Below are 18,929 nucleotides of genomic sequence, written 5' to 3'. Positions count from 1 at the left end.
TATTAATAAAGCTTTTAGGTTGTCATTTGGAGCTAGAACAATACCTGTTTGCTTAATGTCATGAATTTATTAGGTTTCATGCTTTCTCCCAGGTGCCTTAAGCTGTACCATCCACAACAGAGCCTCTAACACTAGTAAGGTGGATTCAGAGAGTTTGATGTCCTGGGTGAGTCTCTGTCATTTGAGTAGTTCTTAGAGCCAACAGAGGCCAAGGAATTGGGCGAGTTCCACAAAAGACAACATAATCTTCTGAGTGAGGAAGTGCCCTGTCTGGACGGATCATATATAATGTGCTTAAGTCAAGGGCTTAACTGCATCTGTGTTTCGTGGTGGATCTTGAGAAACACATGGGTGAATCCATTGCCCATGACTGGAAGAAATTAGCTACATCCCTTTGTACCCGTGACGGCTGTCCTTCCAAGCTAATTTTTGGCACAAGACTAGTCCACCCTGCCTTTTCAAGAGCTTCCCAGTGTCACATTCTGCAGGGACGTGGTTTATTCTAGGCTTGAAGAATTATAAGGAAGCTGATTCTCATCCTTTGCTACTAACTCAATTCGATGTTTAGTGACCTTCCATGTAAGAAAGTCCTTTTTTTCATGTGCAGAGCCAACAGCTCCTGGCAGGGGCTCCTGGTCCTTTGATTAAGCAGACAGTCTCTTCATTCCTGTAAGCTTCAGGATAACGAGCAGGTGGAACCGAGGTTGTAGGACATCGTGGACTCTGAGAGTGTTCGCTTTTCCCCAGAATGAATCACAGGAACTTTGCAGAAATGTAACGGTATAGAGGGGTTGGAAGGTCACCTGAGGAGTCTATCAGCTGCTTCTCTATGTTGGTGGGGAAACATCAGTCATTTAATGTGGCTCATGAGGTCACAGAGCATCAGGTTAGAATGAAAATCTAGGAAGGACAGAAAAACAAAAACAAAAATGAATGCTTGCTTCACTGTATTTTCTTCTTTAATTTTGCTCTCTGATGTCCTTAACCCCTGAGATCCCTTTACTATGTGAGGAAACATGTCCATTTCTGACAGGCTTTGGGCCTTGTGGCTTGGGGTTGTTTTTTATGAAGTGCTAGAATTATTTCCAAACTTTCTTCCTATTTTCTGCTTTTCTCCACTGACTGCTTGTCTTAATTACAGCCATCAGGTGGAAATGGAAATCCATCCACAGGCAGACGGACGGGCTCAGAGCCTTTCCTTGTGGGATTCAATACACGCCATGTCAGCCCATTAACATCACTTTCTCTTATTGTTTCTTTGGCTGTGAAAACTGGGAGGATTTAAATAGCTTCTAAATTACTTATTTAAAACCTCTCGTTTCCCACTGTGTGGCGAGATGAACAGATTCAAGCGACAAAGCCATCATCAGACCTTTCGTGACAGCCTGCTCCAGGGCTGTGCTGAGGCTTTTCCTTATAGCCCACAGAAGAAGCAAGCAGGGAATTACTGCTCTCTGGTCAACAGCCAGCAGGCATTCACATCCTCTGTCTTTCTGTGTTTGACAAGATGAGAAAAGACTATCATGACACACACAGATATGGGTGGTCAGTGAATTGGCAACTCATATCCGTGTGCAGTGTGTCTGTCTCTTTCTCTCTCTGTCTCTGTATGTCTCTGTCTCTTGTTTTAGTCAAAAGGGAGCCTACTCAAGCAATGTAATTAGAATGTGACAATGATTACGTCAGAGACAAGCCCAAAGAAATGGGTAAACACTGTATCAGAATTACTGAAGAACAGAGATGCTGAATTAGATGTCCCGGTTTCAGGGTCTGCTGAAAGCTGAAGGTTGAGAAAGTGCCGCCTGGCCATTTTCTGAAGTGTCTTAGGAAGCTTAACCTAGAATGTGCTCTTGACAAAGCTGACCTGAGATCAAGGCTTTTTGTAAGCACCTGGGCCATGTCGCCCTACAGATCCTTGCAGGAATTCCTTTTGACTGTGTAGTAATTTCCACAGACGCCAACAGTAATGCTCAAAGCAATCTAGAAACCCATCATAACCAAAGCACATGTTCCGTGCCTTGGTAGTGCTCTTCAATGTGCCTGCCTATAGTCCCAGCACTCAGGGAGGCAGAGGCAGGCAGATCTCTGTGAGTTCGAGGCCAGCCTGGTCTACAAAGTGATTCCAGTCAGTCAAGACTACACAGAGAATTCCTGTCTTGAAAGACCAAAAGAATCAAAGTAAAAAACAAAGTACATAGACAGAAGCCACATGTAAACCTTCTATTTTTGTAAACATTTTTAACTTGTTAGTTTACAGACTCACACAAAGTTTTAGAAAGGTTTCTAGTTCCTTTTCTTTTGAATATTCTGAATTATAGTAGTTGCCATCATCAATAAACACAAACATTTAGTAAGCGCCCTGGTCATACATTTTCCATTTTTATTGTAAACATTTAAGGTAATCAGAGATTTGTCATGACCACAAAGCATCAAGGTATTTTTAAGATCAAATCATACTATCGCTTCTCCAGGGAACTGAAACATCACATTTCCAGAGAGCAAATTCTTAAATACATTTGTGTGTTTTATAGGCTACCTCTCTTGTTTCAGCAATCCATTCTTATTGTCATTAATTTTGATTTCTTAGAGAAATTTAAATTTATTGTTGATGAAATTGGTAATTTATAATAAAGTGATATGCTGCCCTAATTATCTAGATTATATTTTATTTATAACTTAAATGTAAATTAAAAAAAATACAAAATGTTTTCGTATTTTTTAAAAATTTCTATGCCTAAAAATTTTGGGTTTGTGTTTGAAAGTGGTTATGATTTTACCTTCCCTCTATAACAGTATATGTGCTAGAACTCTGGGGTGTGTAAGCTGCTCAGGATTGAGACCAGAAGTTGATTCCCTCAGCTTTGTGGAAACTCAGGTGTTAGTAGGGCTGGACCCCTCAGAAGCAATTGCAGGGATCTATCTAGTTCTGCTCTCAGCAACGGCAGTGGTTTGGGCAGTCCCTGGCGTTCCATGGCTTATTGCTGCAGCCCAGTCTTCAAGGGTGTTCTCCTCCCGTAACAGGTCGCCTTCCTATACAAACAAGGCAATTCCGACACAGCGCACCCCTCTGCCCACTGATCACACCTGATTTGCAGGTAAGATGGCAGCTGAATTGCCACATATTGGGACGTGAGCATGGCTTCTCTGGGATGGGGAATAAACCTTCATTACATCCTAGGGATTAAACACACAGCAGTGAAGATAGTTAAAAATGCATCAAAATTTCATGTGAGTACTCACAGTTTTATTTCCAGATGACTTGCACTAAATATGCAGGAAAGTAGTCAATTATCTGATGATGAAGGATTCTTGTCTCTTAATTTTAAAATATTTTACACCATTTAGACCAGGGATAACGGGTTTAAATGGAGGTTTTGCTTTTTCAGGTTCAAATAACGGTCGTTGAGACAGTCAAAGACATATCTGAGGGTCATCTTCTGGGGGCACTCGGCATTATTTCAACATTTTCTCAGAACGCCAGGACTGGCAGAGAAGATGCAGTCTTAGGTAACCTCAGTAACCGTAGTTGATATGTGAACGGAACGAAATACGTGCGGAAATTATTGCAGAAGGATAAATATAAAATAATTTATTTAGTTTTTATTCAAATTAACCTTACAGTTCCTGCATGAGATGCTCTTGGCTCTCAAACTTCATGTCAAAGACAGCAGAAACTTTTGACATGGCTGTCAAAATCCATTGCACCCTTAGATTAAATTGGTTAAAAAATACACCACTGAGAACAGCCAGAATATAGTCTAATCCTGAATTCCTCCTCTAATGAGCACATGTGGGAAGGAATTAAGCTCAGAGACAACTGACCAAGACTGTAACTTTAGTGGGTAGGTTAGCAAAATGGTAATGTATTTTTAGCAGAAGACTTGGGTTCCTGAGATCTTATGTAGCTTGTTTCTTTGGTGCTATTGATCCCGAGTTGACATTTGTCAACACAGTGAAGGTACTGATCCTGGATTTCTAAAACCTGACAGATGGACAAACTGTTCAGTCCAGAGTAGATGGACTGCATTTGTGAATGCACACTCTTCATTGTCCTCCTTAAATTTGTTGAATAGGTTGCTGTCACTCCAAGGTAGACTGTCGATGTTTGTTAGTCTCAAAGGCATTTTAGAGCAGTGGTTCTTAATGTGTGGGTCACAATCCTTTTAGGGTTGAATGACCCTTTCACAGAGGTTGCATATCAGATATTTACATTAAAATTAATAACAGTAGCAAAATTTACAGCTATGAAGTAGCAACAAAAATTATTTTATGGTTGGGGTTCACCACAACACCACAACATTAATACAATGCTGTGTATTAAAAGGTTACAGCATTACGGGTTAAGAAACACTATTTTAAAGTCTTAGTTTTTGTGGTTTGTTTTTGTTTTTGTTTTGTTTTGTTTTGAGACAGGGTTTCTCTGTGTAGCCCTGGCTGTCCTGGACTCCCTTTGTAAACCAGGCTGGCCTCGAACTCTCAGAGATCTGACTGCCTCTACCTCCCTGCGATTGCAGGCAAGCACCACTGAGCATGGCTGGGTTTTGTTTTTGGATTAGCAATTGGTAAGTAGATATCTGTGCCCATTTCACACCTGTGGGTGACATTCTTGTTGGTCCTAATGGGAAAAGCTGCTGAAGCTAAACATACAATTAAATATACCCCAGTCATTATTCCAGGACAGGTTTGTGAAGTATAACTTTCCATAGCATTCCAAGTAATTGTTGTTTATAAATGGATATCAATGATGCCTTTTTCCTTAAGAGAAGTTTCTAGGAAGAGGGAGACAGCTTGTAGAGTGCTTGCCTCACCTGTGTAAGGAGCTACAATCTGGCAAGCCCAGCACTGCAAAGGGGGAGGTGTAGACAGGGGTGACTGGAAGCTTCCGGGCAAGCTAACCTTGGTGAGTTTCATGTCAGTGGAAGAGTATGTCTCAAGCTAAAGCTGGAAGGTTCCTGAGGGCTGACAGCTAAGGACTGACACTGTCCTTTGATCTCCGGATGCACAAGCCACAGTGAATGAGCTGGGATGCATGGATGTGTCTCCAACCCCCACCAAAAGAACGGTGTCTATTCTATTTCTAAACTTAATACAGATACAGATTTTAAATTTCAAGATGGAGAGATTACAGTTAATGTTCAAACTAATTAAAATATCATGTCATTGATTATTCAGAATCCAATAGCTTTTTAAAAATTCAACCTGATAAGGCCAATACTCTTGAAATCCAGAAGCCCGACAGTGCATCATTTGACCATTTTCTGAGAACCTAAAGTTAAGAAATCTACTGGGGGGAAATTAAAATCTGATGAAAAGAGTGTTTTCTATTTTGTTCTTTTTCCTTTCTGTGTCTGTGGCCTTAGGCCTGACTCATTACCACTGATTTGAAATTTTCTACCAGACTCCCTACCACAAAATCAGCTGGGTTCTAATCAAGCCATTTACTTGCACATTGTCCGTCCTTTCATTTATCATTTTCCTGCAGGTTTCAGTCATTTGCTCACTTTATTCTGGAATTATGTGAAACCTTGAAGGTAACAAGAGAAGTAAAGAAGAAAACAGAAGCTCAGCACTCATGGATTTCATAGTCCAGCATAACGAATAAGAGAACAACATTTTATAAATACTGTGGGTTTTCCAACTCCCAACACCATGGCTGGCAGGTGCTTGCAGCGGATGAGGAGTGAGTGAAGGCTCACTCCTTGTTTTTGTTTTTGTTTTGTTTTGTTTTGAGACAGGGTTTCTCTGTGTAGCCCTGGCTGTCCTGGACTCCCTTTGTAAACCAGGCTGGCCTCGAACTCTCAGAGATCTGACTGCCTCTACCTCCCTGTGATTGCAGGCAAGCTACCACTCTCTGACAAACCCAGATGTTTACAACTGTAAAATGTATCACAAGTGGACGATTTCATAAGACGTGAATTTTGATGGTAAATGCAGAGGTATTGAGACTTCAAATCAAGCATCTCAAAAGTGGTCACAAGATGTCACTGTCACAGTGAGCTCGTCTACCAAGACTTTTTCCATGCTTGGAACGCATGGTTTTTCTGAAAAATTGTGGCGTTTGGCGAAGCAGTTTGAGTGGACTGTGTGTGTGGTGGTTTGAATGAGAAATGTCCCCCACAGGCTCCGGTATTTGAACACTTAGCCCCCTGTGAGGGCACTGCTTGGAAAGGTTTTGGAAGCTTTCGTGGGCACAGCCTTGCAGGAGGAAGCGCATCACTGTGTCCGGATGAAATGTAGTTAGCCAGTAGCTTCTTGCCACCATCTTGCTGCTGTGCCTTCCCAGACATTAAAGACTCTCCTTCTGAAACTATCAGAATAAACTCTTTTTTTCCCCCGAGTTGCTTCCAGCCATGCTGGTCTTTCATCACAGCCACACAGGGAGACCACCCCATGCTGTTTCTTTCCAGGTGCCTCTGGCTCCTCCCCTCTGCTGCTCTTCCAGGAGTTCACGCTGAGCACCAGCATTCTGTGTACTAACAAACATCAGGCTGAGGACTTCTGCAACTTGATGAGGCAACACTTACTGTTAACTATACGCAAACCCACATTAATACATGGAATTTGCAAATTAGTACCAACTATGATTTGCAAATTGAAGCTAATTAGAAAGTCCTAATACAGTGCCTTTTAAAAAGGCCAAAACACTTTGCATAGAAATAGCCAAATTAGAAGTCTCAATTTTGCAATTGCTTTTTGGTGAACAATTATCACTCCTCTGAGCTGTCCTCAGGATTGACGAGATAAACACACATAATGTTAGCAAGGACACAGAACTTACTAGGAAATTTATCGTCCAAGGACTGAGCACGAACCGTTCCTCCACCATGGAAACAACCTTTAGCCAGTGACAGAATTTATAATTTGAAGCTTTATAGCAGATAATTGTTGAAAAGATAAATGGATCCTGGATAGAGTTTAGGAAACAGCAAATACATGGTGATATACATGACAATGATATTTTTTAAAAATATGTTTTGAAAATGTGTGTGTTCAAGTACACACACAGACACACACAGACATACACACACTCATACGTGCACACACAGATGTTTGTACTAGTGCCTGCAAGGCCAAAAGAGGGCATCAGACCATTTGGTGCTGGAGTTATAGGTAATTGTATTCTCTCCATCCCACGTGGGGATTGGGAACCAAACACAGAGAGTCACATGCTTTTAACTGCTGACCTTGTTGTTGATTTTTAGTCTTTTCTTCCTGAGGAATTTTATGGCGCTAACAAAGGAAAAAGAATCAATGACAACAGTGTGATGCAGCCATGATCATTCAGGCCTTTACAGCCATTGAAGCAGGACATTCTCCCCAAGCATGGTTGGCTACCATAAAAAGCTAAAATGATACGCTCAGGATGCGAGGCTAAGCACTGCACTCAGGGTCAGCAGCTTTCGACCCAGAGAAGAGCATGTCTGATTGCATGCGGGTTGATGCCCCAGGTCCCGCCTCTGAGAAAAAGGTATCGGTCGGGTCTGATGCTCTTTGGGTGGATGACACCTAAATGAACATCAGTACAAAGTCCCAATTTATTTCTAATATCAGAGATCAGACCTCTACTCTTGCCTGATGCGTCTAAAACAAAAAGGGGGAACTGTAGAGAGCTGCGGAATGCTATGCCTTAAAGATGGAGCTGGTTTCCGCCTTCCACCTTCCCGATGGTGAGTGCTCTCTGTCAGGAACAATTCCACATTTGGCTAAGGCTGAGGATCTGGCTTGCTTCCATGTATGTGGACCTATCTGCATTACCCACGTGGCACGCCTGGGTTGGCTACCCAGAGGCTATTTAAGCTGTGGGCTGGCTTTCCCCAGGGTCCGAGGATTGTTCAAGGTTCCTGAATAAACTGCATTGAAAAAAAAAAAAAGAATCAATGACAAAAATAAATTCCTAACTAACGAAAGTTATTACCCAAATCAAAGGCTATCAAGAATAAGAGCAGAGGGCCATGGCAATGGCTCGGCAGTCAAGAGCACTTGCTGCTCCTCTGCAGGACCTGTGTTCAGTTCCCACCTGCACTGATTGGCCCCAGCTCCTAAGAAGTCACCACCATCTTCTGACCTTCGTGGTCACCTGCACTCACATGCCATACACAGCTCATATAGACACAAAGAGAGATGCACACTTAAGCAAAAACAAACATTTAAAAATATGTAACTAGGTACCTTAAGCAATGAAGTAGAATTAGGCATCATAAAATACTAAATATGGCTTAGTACATTAGGACAGTAAGAATGATTGGCTTAAGAAGGAGGTGTATGCTGAAAGGTATGTGATGCAAATGACTCTCCAATTTTTAGAAATAAAAAACCAAGAGTGAAATATTTCCAGAAATTAAAAGTGGCTTAGAAATCGAAGGTCAACAAAGTTTTTGTAATAACATATAAGCTACTATAAAAAACAACAACAACAACAACAAAAAAAAAACGTGGCTCAAAAATTTAGATTCATTCTGATACTTTTCCAAATCTAGACTTTTGTAAGGTTAAGGGGAGAGACAATATTTAGACTAGAATCAGGGACTCCAGAGAAAGTCATAAGACATAAGAGTGAAATGAGAAATAAACAATCAGAACATGTTTTAAAACCTTCAGAAAGAACTCAGATCACAATTATTAACAAGAATTATTAATTATTCTTATTACATTGTTTTATAATATACTAGTTATTATATTAACTATTATTACAATTATTAATAAGAACCCGAAGTAAAACTGATTAATCTGGAAACACTTTCACAGACTCAGACTGGAGAGGTCAGAGGCAGATTTGTTTTCTTGGTGTTAGGAAGTGACCACTGGGGCAGGGAAAATGGATCAATGGTTTAGAGCACTTGTTTCTCTTACAGAGGACAAAAATTTGTTTCCCGGCACCCGAGTTAGACAGCTCCTGACAGCCCGTAACTCCAGCTCCCAGGGATTTCATGCCCTTTTCTGGACTCTGCAGGAAGCTGCACAAACCTACACACTCATGTATATACAAATAATTGACATTAATAAACATGAATATTAAAAAGAAGTTATTAGCGTGAGCAATAGTCCAATATACCCAATGCTTTAGCATGCCACAGGTGTGACACATCCATATACCCAAAGACATCCCAGGAATCCTTAGGTCACATTGAGCAAGGAAAGACCTCTTGGAATGAAAAAGGAAGAATTTTTGTCACATAGGTGGGTTGGTACCATGTGGGGAGAATAGGAGAAGGGGAGGAGAAGAGGAAGGGAAAAGGGTGGGACCAGGAGGAGAGGAGGAAGGGGGCAGAGATCAGTTGATTAAATTAATTAATGAAAAAAGATAACCTGTATATAATATATATGTGTGTGTGTTTATTCAATAAACATAACTTATTTGTATTTCACTCTCTTTAAAAGATGGTTCAGACAACAGGAATGTTCCTATTTTAGGAGGTGATCTAATTATATCCTGTTTCCTCATGATAATCTGAGGTTTTATAAGTAAGCATCACTCTGGTGATAATGATTGATCTTAAATAGAGGCTGAGTGTGTGTGTGTGTGCATGTGTGTATACATATGTATGTATACATACATTTATATACATATGTGTATATATATATAATTTTTAGAGTAACCTCATTGTATGTATTGTTTCAGCAATACAATCAGAGCTAACAGTTATAGTTGCAATAATTAATAGTTAAAGGCAATGACGTAGTTCATCGTGTAAACGAGTTGAAAGTTTCTGTGTTAGGATACTATGCAGAATTAAGTAGGCAGAACACTACACACAGTATATGTGTGTTTGTGTGTGTGTAAATTTTAATGAAGCTTGGTATGGAAACAATCCATAATCTGCAAATGTTTTGCCTATGAGATAGTATTTTCATAAATTACATATTCTACTTTTTTTAACCAAATGCAGTCAAAAATTTTGAAATTTAAGCAGGGCTGTGTCAAAGACATTGGAGATTTTAGTAGACTTTAACTATAAAGTTTACTTTTTAAAAAACAATGAAGTTATTTTTATCTTGAAACAAAGTTTCTATTCTATTTCTTTCTTTCTTTCTTTCTTTCTTTCTTTCTTTCTTTCTTTCTTTCTTTCTTTCTTTCTTTCTTTCTTTCTTTCTTTCTTTCTTCTTGAGATTTATGAAATTGGGGAAAACCACAATATCATGGTTAGTAAAAATTTTGTGTAGTTAAAAGTTTTGACAAATAATCTACTGCGAATTTAGTGCAGAATCATAAATGTAACATGTAGACACCCAGCCTCTGTTTAAAATCAATCATTATCGCCAGAGCGATGCTCACTTCCAAAACCTCAGATTATCATCAGGAAGCAGGATATAATTAGACCACCTCCTAACACAGGAAACATTCCTGTCGTCTGAACTGTCTTTTAAAGACAGTGAAATAGAAATGAGTTATGTTTATGGATGCACCCAGAAGTTTATTCTCTAAAAGTTTAATATCATGGATTTCAGGTAAAAGATTTCTCCAGGTTCATCTCGTTCTCTACAGGCTTGGAATCCTGTGTGAGCATCTACACACTCCATTGGAGGTTAATAGGTCAGCCTGGTCATTTATTGTAGAAGAAAACAAACTTGGTAAGGATAGCTGTTGGTGTGGACCTGATGTCCAGAAGTTGGTGATAGAATCAGGCTATACAGAATCTCCATGTCATTACAGAACCAGGCACGCAAGCTGGGGTTTGACTTACACATGGTCTGTTTAGGGCCCTCATTCCATGTGCGCTGTCACGATCTAGGTTGTTGCTTAAATTGGGATTCTCATGGGAATAAAAACTTATGCAACACACACACATGAATATACATGGAAAAGAAACAACCTGTGCCAACCAGAGCAGGTGTTGACCCATCACTCATGAACTTACCATTTGCTCTCAAGATACTGTCATCGATTATAGATGTCCAACACCAGGACAAGATAAAAATGAGGGTTCTAATAGTAAAAATTCTGTGTTCTTTTTACTTTGTAATAAGTAATGAAACTGTCTTTGGCTCATCATTGAAGTCTAATGTTCATTTAGAAGGATTTGGGGAGGCTTGTTACATGCAATTTGAGGTTTTCCCCTTCGTATCTATGTCTGGGAGTTTCAGCCGTTGTGGAATAGACGGTATGATAATGGAACGATCAGTCCTGGAAAAAAATGTGGTCTAGGGCTGGTGGGAGGAACTCTGAATTCCTCCCCTCGTTACTAAACTTACGTAGTGATTTTTTATTATACCATTTGGACTCAATATATCTTCTGAACATTGAGTTAATGCCATTTTAAGCTTTTCAATGATAAAGATTGTGATTAATGTTCAGAATCAGTGTCTGAAGTGTTTTCACCCCTAAATGTTTCAAGGGCATACTGGTGAATACAGTTATTCTGATTTCAGACCCTGCTTTTTTACCGTTTATAAACCTGAGCCTGTGAACACAGGAAGGGAGGTATCCTGAACTCAAGCAATCAATTTTCTGATGACTGTAAAAACATGACTGAACATTTGAATAAAAATGGTTAGGGGAGCCCGGGGACTTTGTGTCCATTGGAGTTTCTACTTTCTTCATGGGGCTTGCAAAAACAGTTGATAGGAGGGGTCACTATTAATGAGGTTCTTTTGAACTGTAGGTGGAGATTATCCGGTACTAGAGTAAGTACGAAAGATTATCAGGGGCCAGATACCAAAGCTGGTGCTGGAGAACACTTGGGCCTTTAAAAAAAAAAATTAAGGGTATCTCTCTTCTCTCCTGGAATCTAGCACCAAGAATCCTTTTATTTCACAAGATTGTGGGGCCCTGGAGAAAATAGTAAAGATATCTTAAGGCATTTGAGTGACTGTCTCTGTCTCTGTTTGTCTGCCTCTCTCTTCCTCTTGTCTCTCTGTCTTTCCTCCAGAGAGAGAGAGAGAGAGAAAGAGAGAGAGAACTGGAAGGTCTGCTTTGAGGTTTCAATATTAGAATTTAGTTTTTCTCTAAACATAAAAGAGAAAGGGCTAGTTTCTTCAGGCATCTGTGCGAGTCAGATATTTTTGTCTGCCGTATTCCTGGCAGTCCTCACGACAGTTATGTTGGATCATTTCAGCATAAATTATTCTGAAATACTTCAGACATTTACACTTTCAAATAGCTCCTGCACTTATCTCTGGGACCCAGACACAGGAAGATTCCAGATTTGGAAGACAGCTCCAATAGTCCGGTGAGGGACCAAGCCTCCCCTCCTTTCCACTGGACAGAGAGCAAGTCTTCCTGTCGTTAGAAGTTGCCATGATGGCGGGATGGCGGCAGCTCTCACCAAACCATGTCTTACTGTGCACCCTTGCCGATTGGGAAGTCCCGTATCGTTCCACAGGAAGTCATACCTATCGCGACTTCTGCTTTTATTTTTATTGTTATTATTCAGAGTGTACATAACAGGCAAGTTCTACAGTACTCTATTTAGAAAGATTCTATCCATGTTAGAGTCATTCGGTGATTTTTCAGTTACTACAAAGATGTGCTTTGTTCATCCAAGGAAATCTCAATGCATCCTCTCTAAAGAATGATTTAAACTCTAGGTTCTATTTTTTTTTTTTTTTTTACTTTAGCATGCTAAAGAAAACCTCTATAGTAACCTTCACTGATGCTTTGAGTTATGTACTGTTCAGCTCTGCTTTACTTACGTCAATGTGTTTCATTTATTATGTTCTTATATCATAATGTATCACACTATTGTATATGAGATATATTCTTAATAAAATAAAAGCACATACACACACAAAAAGAACTACTTTATCCTCAAGAATATAAGCTCCTGCTAACTTGATACTTACAGTATGTTCTGCCCAAGGCTTCCTACAGAGTATATTTTTCAGAACACATACACAAATGCATGCATGTTCACCCATCACACACACACACACACACACACACACACACACACACACACACACACATACCGTCCTGAAAATATTTCTGCAGGAAAGTCCTTCAAGCCTTTATTGTTTACTTTGGAGCAGCAGTCATGCTTGTGCTAAGGTTTTAATATTTAATGGACTTCATCTTTACATTGCGGGAACTCCAGTTCTCTTACAACAGTCTTATTTCTCAAATGTGTCAGTTGTATTTGCAGGCTTTGTAGAACCCCACGTACTTGATTACATATTCTTAGTTGAATGTGACTCATCAGACCAACTGTTCTTGTGAGATCATTCTTAATTGGTACTCATGAAAGTCATACTCAAACTTCTAATACACCTCTTTCTAAAATGTTATCCATTTTAGGTCTTGTTGCAGTGAGAGAAGGAACTTGTGTAGCTGCAACATCCCCTTTGAGCTGAAACAAACGGTCTTTGGGTGCTGCCAATTTGGCATCCCATCTAAGCGGTTTGCGAACAGATTCTCATAAGCCCTGCTTTGCATTGTCACGGGGACTTAGCAAACCTTCTTAGTCCAAGCGAGGACTAAGGGATTGATCAGAGTTGTCTTCATCTCAGTCAATTCCCAAAGATGCTATAAAACCCTTTTCATATTGTTAGTAATATTTATACTTATTTTAATAACTTTATACTTACATATTACAAAAATATCACAAAATATAAAATACTTGGTTAGGATAGTAGTTCTTAATTCCTGCGGTCAAATGGATGATTTACACATTAAAAAGTTACTTAAAAATACCTGTCATAATTCAGTTACTTTGGCTCTGTAACTAAACCAGGACTATGCGCCAGTCAGAACTAATCATTCCAAAGCCTAATATGAAGATGGTTTAATAATATCCAAAATTTCATCAAAAATATCCTTTTAAAATTCAGTAACAGTTAGGTCTCATTTTTATTTATATTTTCATTTAATGGTTTCAGTGCGTCATTTAGATTTTAGAATGTGTTTCAATCAAGGGAAAGTAACATTAGAATTTAATGACATATGTTTGGATAATTGGTATTTTTAAAGTAATTTAAAGTGAAAATTTTCAAGGAAAATTAAGGATGATTGTAAACATTTTAAAATTCAGGTGCAGTATGATAGGCATATTGTATAAAATATTCATTCTAAAGTGTTCATTAGTATTTAATAAAAGTTAGATGAAGATACCAAATCACATGAGAAAATCTAAATTTCAAAATACTCCTGCTGCATTGGAATCTATTTTCTTGATCAAATACTTTTCAAAATGAATTCACCATTATGGAAATACAGCTTTCCTCACTTGGTTTAATAATCTTTGTTTCTGAAGCCTAGTAGGAAAGCTTTAGAAGAATAAAAAACAGCACGTGTAACAAACTCCACGGATCTAAGTTATTTGTTCTAATAACGGTTTATAGAAAGCAGTGCAGTCTTTACGTCATGCTGATGGATCCTCATATCAGACGCCAAAGAATGCTTTTCTTCCCACAATCAAAGAAAGCTAAAACAATATAGTTTTTATTTTATTTATTTCATTTTACTCTTTTTTGAGACAGTGGCTCACTATATAGCCAAGACCGTCCAGGGACTTCCTTCATAGCCTACACTTCCCTCCAACACATAATTCCTCTTCTACTGGGATCATAAATATAGGCCAGTGTGAGTGGAAATATAATTGCTTTTGACCAAGAAAACAGGAGCTATTGCTTGCTGATGCCCTTTCTGTTAGTGGGCGCATGACTACCAAGATTAGCCCACCTAGTGTGTTCATGTGCATACATGTGCTGTGCATGTGTATGAACACATATGTGCGTGTTGTACATGCGTGCGTATGTGTCTACTTTGTACAAAATTAGTTGTGAGTTCAAATACACATCAGCTTATTTTTCTTTCTTATTACGAATGCTGATTTGGGGCCCAGCAACAAAATGATGTAGCAGATAAAGAAATTTGCCATCCATCAGGACAACTGGGTTCTATCCCTGGAACCTACACAACAGGGGAGAAAAACCAGCTTCTGAAAGCTATATAGAGGAGAAGCAAAAAAGGTCCAGGAATGAACTGATCCAACTCATCACCACAGCCGAATGTTACCTGGTGCTCCTCCTTACCACTTACCAGCTCGTGGTTCTCCACCTTGCTGATGTTGTGGCCGTTCACCATAGTTCCTCATGTGGGAGCGGCCTTAGACCATAAATTTATTTTTGTTCCTACTGCATAACTGTAACTTTGCTGCTGTTATGAATTTGATGTAAATGTCTGTGTTTTCTGATGGTCGTAGGTAACCCTTATAAAAGAGCCATCCACACCCCAAAAGGAGCTGTGGCCCACAGGTTGAGAACCACTGTACTAGGTCGAAGAGATACAAAATAGTTAAGAACGTATAATCTATTTGGAGGTGTCGCTAAGTGTATTCATGGCGTACATTATGGGATATCCTAGAATAAAGACTCTAAAGTGTGCCACGGGATGGAGAGGGAAGAGAACATGTCCATTGGCTTACGAAAAAGCCAGAAAGAATAAATTCATGATATCTGAACCCAATCCTCAGAAAGTACCAAGCTTATCAGGAAAGGAAGGCACCCCCCCCACACACACACGTATAAGTTTGTATGAGAGTGTGAGTATGTGTGCAAGTGTGTTTGTGTGTGAATGTCTGTGTATGAGTATGTGAGTGTGAATGTGTGTATGTGTCCTGTCGTGTCCATAACAGAGGCAGTGTACAAAGACAATACGTTCATGACATACCAACGCACTGTGTGTGAACGTGACGTTAAATATTTAATGCATTGCTTTAGCTCACTCAACTAAAGGCTTTAATATTCTGATGTGTCAGGGTTGGGATAGTCAACTGGTTGTTGAGATGTTGAGATTGATTTAGAATTATGATGCTCACAGTGACTCATGGCTCCTTGGACATTCTTGGAGTTTCTCATGAGCACAGGATAAAAAGGAGCTCATTGATCACATTTCCAGAAGCTTTATCTCTTGCAGAGTACTTCTTTTTTTAAATTATTACAATTCATTAACTTTCTCCTTGTCCCCTCCCAACCCTGCCCTCCCTCCCTCTTCTCCTCCCATGCCCTTCCCTCAGTCCACTGATAGGGGAAGTCCTCCCCCCCTTCCATCTGACCCTAGCCTATCAGGTCTCATCAGGACTGACTGTATTGTCTTCCTATGTGGCCTGGTAAGGCTGCCCCTTCCCCCATTAGTGGGGAGGTTACCAAAGAACCAGCCACTGAGTTCATGTCAGAGACAGGCCCTGTTCTCATTACTATGGAACCTACTTGGACACTAAGCTGCTATGGGCTACATCTGTGCAAGGGTTCTAGGTTATCTCCATGCATGGTCCTTGGTTGGAGTATCAGTCTCAGAAAAGACCACTGGGCCCAGATTTCGTGGCTCTGTTGCTCTCCTTGTGGAGCTCCTGTTCTCTCCAGGTCTTTCTATCTCCCCCTTCTTTTATAAGATTCCCTGCACTCTGCCCAACGTTTGGCTATGAGTCTCACCATTTGCTTTGATACCCTGCTGGATAGAGTCTTTCAGAAGCTCTCTGTGTTAGGCTCCTGTCTTGTTTCCCTGTTTTCTCCCTCTTCTGATGTACAGTAATTTCAATCAGAGCCATATTCTTTCAGGACTTGAAGCAGGCAGGCTCTGCTCTCCTGGTGGCCTTCAGGTCTCCTTCTGGGAATTTTGATGTTATTGGGGTAGTGATGACTCTGTGAATAAGTTTCAGCCTTTGTCCTCTCACTTTAGAGATTCTTTGTGTGTTTTCACTTTTCACTGTCTCTATGCCAATATCTTTGGGTTCAGCAATTGACACAGTATAAACTTTTGTAATTGTCACATTGGCTATCCTTTTCATATTTTCTAGGTTTCCATGTTACAGTGTAAATCTCTTTGTGATAAATTCTCTTCCATATTTAGAGAAAACTAATTAACACAGAAGTATCCCTTTTCTCTGAAGCAATACCCACCCCATGGGAGAGAGCCAACCCCTGACACTATTAATGATAGTCTGGTATGCTTACAGAAAGGAGCCTAACATAACTGTTTTCTAAGGCTTCGTTCAGTAGGTGATAGAAACAGATTCAGAAGCTTTGTCTTGAGGAGTATATCCCCAGGACCACTCATAGAAGAGAAAATAAACTACTGTAAGAGTAACAAGATTAAAATTAAGCTAATATAAATCTGCAGTAAAAACAAATTAAAGGTGGTTACCACCCCAAAAATAACCACGTATAAGAAAGTACATAACAATGTACAACTTACTGTGAAGTAAAAAATTAATAATGTGTAAAAGAAAATAATGAAAGTAATTGTAAAAGCATTAACTAAAGGAAATAAAGGAGGAGTGGAAAAAAGAAAGATGCAAAGTTTTAAAAAGGCAAAAAAAAAAAAAAAGGCAAAGCGTGTAAATGCAAGCATTGTTAAAATACCCAGTTACAAATGAAAATTTAGAAAGTGAATGAAACTAGGAAAAGAGAAAAGTATTATCCAAAGAAAAAATAAAGAGAGAAACTTAAATTGTAGTTTAGAAAATATTTTTAAATGAACAGAAATGGAGAAGATTCTTTCTGGGCCATTTAATGCTTGAATATGATGGGTCTTGGGGAATGCTATGTCTGATATTATCTGGATGTTGTATTTCTGTTCCTACCTTAGAAGTTGGTGCTATACAAGGCTGATAACCAGGCACACTCTGGCTGTCAACCAGAACTCAATTCCTTAGCTTTTCTTTGTCCACTGCCAATGCTTGTGCTTATGTCATCTGTTCCTTCATATACCTCGTCTCCTGTGCTATAGAGTCCGTAACATTTTTTGTTGTTTTGAGACAGGGTTTCCCTATGTTGCCTTGGCTGTCCTGAACTCGCTTTGCAGACCAGGCTGACTTTGAACTCAATGATCGGCCTGCCTCTGCCTCCCTGAGTGCTGGGATTAAAGGTGTGTGCAACCATGCCTAGTTGCCCATAACATATTAATCATTATTATTTTAAATTTTCTGTCTGAAAATATAAAAATCCATGTCTTATATGTACATGCATGTATTTATATGTTTATAGTTGTATTTGAGTTTATAAAAATGTATTTTTAAAAATTGGTTGCTTCTTCAGACAGTGTTTATTTTTGGCTTTTATAATCATTTTCAACGCTCTCTTGAAGACCGTAAGTGAGATATGAAAGTGCAAAGATTGAGTTGAAGATGCTGGTAGGGTGAGATTTTACATTGATTCGACTAGGTTGTAGCTGATGAATGTTTACTTGGGTAGTGTTTGCTGTAGGTGTCAGGTTTTTCCCCCTGCTACCCTGTGGTTTTGGGCTTTGTTGTGAACCTTATTGAGCCTTATTGAATATGAGGGTATTCATCCTGGCATTTTCTTTCTCCCATGTAACCCAGAGACTGCAGAGGAGAGCTGTAGTGTGGGGAAAAGGATCACTTGGTTATTATTTAGTCTGATTTGGAGGACAGCCATAAGCACTTTCTAATTTTTTTCTCTTTCTATGTGGGGAAGGAGGGGAAGAAGCACAGTCTCTCCAGTTTGGAGGAGTATCTGACATTCTTTCCTCAAGAAGAGAGGGCATTTGTCAAGAAGTCATTGCAAGTATATCTCCCCCACCTTCTCTTCTATAGCCAAGAGAAGGTCTTCCTTATTCATTACCATGAGGACTTGTGAGATTTCTGGGAATAAGTCCCACAAAAACAGGAGCCTTCCTAGTCCTGGCCACACATAGCCTGAGGGAATCACCATGTTCACCATTCCAGATACCTCACCCTTGTCCTTCCCTAAGTGGCTCCAGGGACTTCTATTCCAGGTGCTAATATCTCAGTGATGACTCTTAGGCACCTAAAATCCACTAGGCTCTCCAGCACAGGTAGTCGATTCTGTAAGTTTTCTTTTGGTGTCCTTGAACCCTCTGGCTCCTATAGTTCTTCTCCACACCCTCCACAGGATTCCCCAAGCTCTACCTAATGTTTGCCTGTGGGTCTCTGCATCTGTTTCCATCAGTTGCTGGGTGAAGCCTCTTTGATGACACTTATGCTAGGGTCCTCTCTGCAAGTGTAGTAGACTAT

At 39.7% G+C, this 18,929-nt stretch overlaps 1 long non-coding RNA gene across 1 annotated transcript in view; it reads right to left on the bottom strand.

The window, feature by feature from the left end:
- Positions 1–566: 566 nt before the first annotated feature.
- LOC132653462 (uncharacterized) overlaps positions 567–18,929 on the bottom strand; it is a 51,743-nt gene continuing 33,380 nt past the window's right edge. The window contains exon 3 of the long non-coding RNA XR_009591199.1: positions 567–900. This is a non-coding gene — a long non-coding RNA (uncharacterized LOC132653462). The remainder of the gene's footprint in view (positions 901–18,929) is intronic.

This window comes from Meriones unguiculatus, chromosome 4 (genome assembly GCF_030254825.1).
Source record: "Meriones unguiculatus strain TT.TT164.6M chromosome 4, Bangor_MerUng_6.1, whole genome shotgun sequence".
Taxonomy (NCBI): Eukaryota; Metazoa; Chordata; class Mammalia; order Rodentia; family Muridae; genus Meriones; species Meriones unguiculatus.
This window is presented reverse-complemented; position numbering and strand designations above follow the sequence as displayed.